This window comes from Chiloscyllium plagiosum, chromosome 21 (assembly GCF_004010195.1).
Source record: "Chiloscyllium plagiosum isolate BGI_BamShark_2017 chromosome 21, ASM401019v2, whole genome shotgun sequence".
In the NCBI taxonomy this organism is placed as follows: Eukaryota; Metazoa; Chordata; class Chondrichthyes; order Orectolobiformes; family Hemiscylliidae; genus Chiloscyllium; species Chiloscyllium plagiosum.
The window spans coordinates 34,051,909-34,056,987 of record NC_057730.1 but is presented as its reverse complement, the minus strand read 5'-3'; the positions used below and the strand labels follow the sequence as shown (position 1 = coordinate 34,056,987).

The following is a 5,079-nucleotide window of genomic DNA, read 5'->3' as shown; positions in this document are numbered from 1 at the left end:
TGCAATTCTTGCGGTGGCAGGGGAGGGTGCCAGGATGGGAGGGTGGGTTGTTGGGGGGGCATGGACCTGACCAGGTAGTCGCAGAGGGAACGGTCTTTGCAGAACCCGGAAATGGGTGGGGAGGGAAATATATCCCTTGTGGTGGGGTCCATTTGGAGGTGGCAGAAATGTCGTCGGATGATGTAGTTTTAGTGAAGGTTGGTAGGGTGGAAGGTGAGGACAAGGGGGGTTCTGTCCTTGTTACAGTTGGAGGGGTGGGGTTTGAGGGCAGAGGGGCAGATGTGGACAAGATGTGTTGGAGGGCATCTTTAACCACGTTCCCCTCCAAGCCAACCATCCTGACCTGTAAATATATCTGGGTCTGGTTGAAAATCCTGGAATTCCTTCCCTGATGCAATTGTGGATCAGTCCACAGCAGATGGACTGCAGTAGGGTTGGTATGGACTGGTTGGGCCGAAGGGCTTAATTCCACACTGTAGGGAATCTAATCATCTGATCAAATCAAGAAGTCAGCTCACCACCACCACCTTCTCAAGGTAATCAATGCTGGCTGGCTAGCGATGCCCATGTTCCATGAATGAATAAAAAAACAGAACTGAGGCAGAAATTTGATCGAGCCAGTCTTGGTATTACTCTATCCCCCACAACCCTCACCTGCAATTTCCAACTACCTAAGATTTATTTCTGAAGTCTAAAACCTCCCTGCCAGCACTTTGCTCCCTCTATTTCACTCACACAGATAGAACTGAGTTTGAAGGATTTGACACGCTGTACTCAATCTTCTGTAGCTGGACTGAATGGCTTGAATTTTCCAAAAAGAGGTATTTAACTGTAATCTTCTTCGTAGGCTGGACTTGACTGGCTGTTTCTTCGTAGTGAGTTACTGGCCTTTTCCTTATTACCAATTTAATAAATTCAAAGCTTCACTCTGCTGTAGAAAACACAATGATTTGATACAAACTAATAAGGCTTGTTCAGAATATGTTCCTTACACATCCAGCTCCCCAATTCAACTGCTAGGCAAGTCACCACATGCCCCTTGCACATTCCCCTCTCCCTCCCTGATTAGATTAGCAGGTCACATGACTTAAAGGGACCAAGTACTGTGCAAAAACTAATGGGCCCTTTAAACTAAAGCAGGTCTATTGAGCTAAGCTATTTGCCCTGAAAATCCAGTCTGAAGTGTCTCCAGTTACTGAAATGTTATCAAGAGCTCAGAAATTTAACTCATTAGGTAAAAGAATCTGAGGTAGAAAAAGGAAAGCATAGGGAAAGCCATTTTTAAGCAATGGGTAGTTAACATTGGAAATGATAGGGTGGTGGTTACGGATTCATTAACAGCCTTCATAAAGGAGTTGGATAAATACTGAAAGGTCATAAAATGGTGGGCATTTGACGAAAGACCAGGGGAGTGGAATCAATCGGATTATTTTTTGAAAGACTAATGCAGTCTCAATGATTGAATAGCATTTTTTCTGCCTGACCATTCCAGGAATGGGAAAACGCTAGACTTCCTCCATAAGGTGGGAGATTGTGTGCTGCAAAGGGCTTGATCTAAGGTTTGGGGAGTCCGCTCTCTATTGTCATCCGGTGTGTCCTGCTGGCAAATGTTGAGTAAGGTTTTTCCATGCAGCATCTCATACCCAATAACCTGTGGACAGTCAAAACTCACTTTCACAAAGAATGGTTACTTGAACAAGATACTGCAGGAACTGTAATCCAAGGAAAGTCAGAATGCTGGTGGAAATCAAATTCAACAGAGAAAGTTAACAAACAGTGAATTTCACAACTAACCTTGGAGGAACTGTTGGGCAAAGTTCACAGCACAGAATCAGATAAGTTAATTGTTGTTTAAGTCTGTCCAAGAGAAAGGCTGCAGTAGTGAGTATAGTGGATTCTTTCTTGATTGTATGTTTTTGGAGATAAGTCTCTTGATTAAACTTAAAATATAAGCCATAGCTATTAATTTAACTTGGGGCAGTGTTTGTAGAGGAATATACGGTGTTATTTTCTGGGTCTGTAGATTGTGAAGGAGCAAAAATGGCCTTTGCAGTGAAATGTACTTCTTGTCAGATGTGGGAGTTTAAAGAGAGCTTAAGGGTTACTGCGGATTGTATCTGCCATAAATGCTGTTGGATGCAAATCTTATCAGATCGAGTGGATCGGTTGGAGAGACAGATAGAAGTGATGAGGAATTTGCAACAGCAACAGTATGTGATGGATGGCAGTTATAGGAAGGGGGGAAAGTCTCAGATACAGTCACATAGATGGGTTAACTCCAGGAAAGGTAAGAGAGGTAGGCAGCTAGTGCAGGAGTCTTTTGTCGCTTTACCCATTTCAAACAGGTATGCTGTTTTGGAAAATGTAGGGGGTGATGGATTCTCAGGGGAATGTAGCATGAACAACCAAGTTTCTGGAACTGAGACTGGCTTGAATGCAACCAGGGGTATGTGGCTTCCAAGAGATCAATTGTGTTAGGGGATTCTGTAGTCCGAGGTACAGACAGACGTTTCTGTGGCCAGCAGAGAAAAAACAGAATGGTGTGTTGTTTCCCTGGTGCCAGGATCAAGGATGTCTCAGAGAGGGTGCAAAATGTTCTCATGGGGGGACAGGGGCCAGCAGGAGGTCATTGTCCACATTGGAACCAACGATATAGGAAGGGAAAAGGTTGGGATTCTGAAAGGAGATTACAGAGAGTTAGGCAGAAATTTAAAAAGGAGGTCCTCAAGGGTAGTAATATCTGGATTACTCCCAGTGCTACGAGCTAGTGAGGGCAGGAATAGGAGGATAGAGCAGATGAATGCATGGCTGAGGAGCTGGTATATGGGACAAGGATTCACTTTTTTGGATCATTGGAATCTCTTTTGTGGTAGAACTGACCTGTACAAGAAGGATGGATTGCACCTAAATTGGAAGAGGGCTAATATACTGGCAGGGCAATTTGCTAGAACTGCTTGGGAGGATTTAAACTAGTAAGGTGGGGGTGGTGTGGGACCCAGGGAGATAGTGAGGAAAGAGATCGATCTGAGACTAGTACAGCTGATAACAGAAGTGTGTCAAGCAGGCAGGGACAAGGTAGGACTAATAAATTAAACTGCATTTATATCAATGCAAGGGGCCTAACAGGGAAGGCAGATGAACTCAGGGCATGGTTAGGAACATAGCAATTACGGATACATGGCTCAGGGATGGGCAGGACTGGCAGCTTAATGTTCCAGGATACAAATGCTATAGAAAGGATAGAAAGGGAGGCAAGAGAGGAGGGGGAGTGGCATTTTTGGTAAGGGATAGCATTACAGCTGTGCTGAGGGAGGATATTCCCAGAAATACATCCAGGGAAATTATTTGGGTGGAACTGAGAAATAAGAAAGGGATGATCACCTTAATGGGATTGTATTAGAGACCCCTTAATAGTCAGAGGGAAATTGAGAAACAAACTTGTAAAGAGTTCTCAGCTATCTGTAAGAATAATAGGATGGTTATGGTAGGGGATTTTAACTTTCCAAACATCGACTGGGACTGCCATAGTGTTAAAGGTTTAGATGGAGAGGATTCAGTATGTGGAGAAGGTGCCTACTGGAGAAGGTGCAAAACTTGACCTACTCTTAGGAAATAAGGCAGGGCAGGTGACTGAGGTGTCAGTGGGGGAGCACTTTGGGGCCAGTGACCATAATTCTATTTGTTTTCAAATAGTGATGAAAAAGGATAGACCAGATCTAAAAGTTGAAGTTCTAAATTGGAGAAAGGCCAATTTTGACGGTATTAGGCAAGAACTTCCGAAAGCTAATTGGGGACAGATGTTCGCAGGTAAAGGGATGACTGGAAAATGGGAAGCCTTCAGAAATGAGATAACAAGAGCCCAGAAAAAGTATATTCCTGTCAGGGTGAAAGGGAAGACTGGTAGGTATAGGGGATGCTGGATGACTAAAGAAATTGAGGGTTTGGTTAAGAAAAAGAAGATAGCATATGTCAGGTTTAGACAGGATAGATCGAGTGAATCCTTAGAAAAGTATAAAGGCAGTAGGAGTATACTTAAGAGGGAATTCAGGAGGGCAAAATAGGGACATGAGATAGTTTTGGCAAATAGAATTAAGGAGAATCCAAAGGGTTTTTACAAATATATTAAGGACAAAATGGTAACTAGGGAGAGAATAGGGCCCCTCAAAGATCAGCAAGGCGGCCTTTGTGTGGAGCCACAGAAAATGGGGAAGATACTAAATGAATATTTTTTAGATTACTTACAGTGTGGAAACAGGGCCTTCAGTCCAACAAGTCCACACCAACCCGCAACCCACCCCCCTACATTCAACCCCTTCACCTAACACTACGGGCAATTTAGCATGGCCAATTCATCTAACCTGCACATTTTTGGACCGTGGGAGGAAACCGGAGCAAACCCGCACAGACACGGGGAGAATGTGCAAACTCCACACAGAGAGTCGCCCGAGGTGGGAACTGAACCCGGGTCTCTAGCGCTGTGAGGCAGCAGTGCTAACCACTATGTCACTGTGCTGTCCAGGTACTGCCTAGATTTGCATCAGTATTTACTGTGGAAAAGGATATGGAAGATGTAGACTGTAGGGAAATAGATGGTGACATCTTGAAAAATGTCCAGATTACCGAGGAGGAAGTGCTGGATGTCTTGAAATGGTTAAAGGTGGGCAAATCCCCAGAACCTGATTAGGTGTACCCGAGAACTCTGTGGGAAGCCAATATAGACCAGTGAGCCTGACCTCGGTGGTGGGCAAGTTGTTGGAGGGAATCCTGAGGGACAAGTTGTACATATATTTGAAAAGGTAAGGACTGATTCAGGATAGTCAACATGGCTTTGTGCGTGGGAAATCATGTCTCACAAACTTGATTGAGTTTTTGAAGAAGTAACAAAGAAGATTGATGAGAGCAGAGCAGTAGATGTGATCTATATGGACTTCAGTAAGGCGTTCGACAAGGTTCCCCATGGGAGACTGATTAGCAAGGTTAGATCTCATGGAATACAGGGAGAACTAGACATTTGGATACAGAACTGGCTCAAAGGTAGAAGACAGAGGATGGTGGTGGAGGGTTGTTTTTCAGACTGGA

General features: G+C 44.2%; 1 protein-coding gene across 1 annotated transcript in view; it reads left to right on the top strand.

Moving 5' to 3' along the window:
* Window positions 1–5,079, top strand: part of LOC122560397 (sodium/myo-inositol cotransporter 2-like) — a 66,681-nt gene that overhangs the window by 48,883 nt on the left and 12,719 nt on the right. The gene's annotated exons all lie outside the window — the stretch shown is intronic.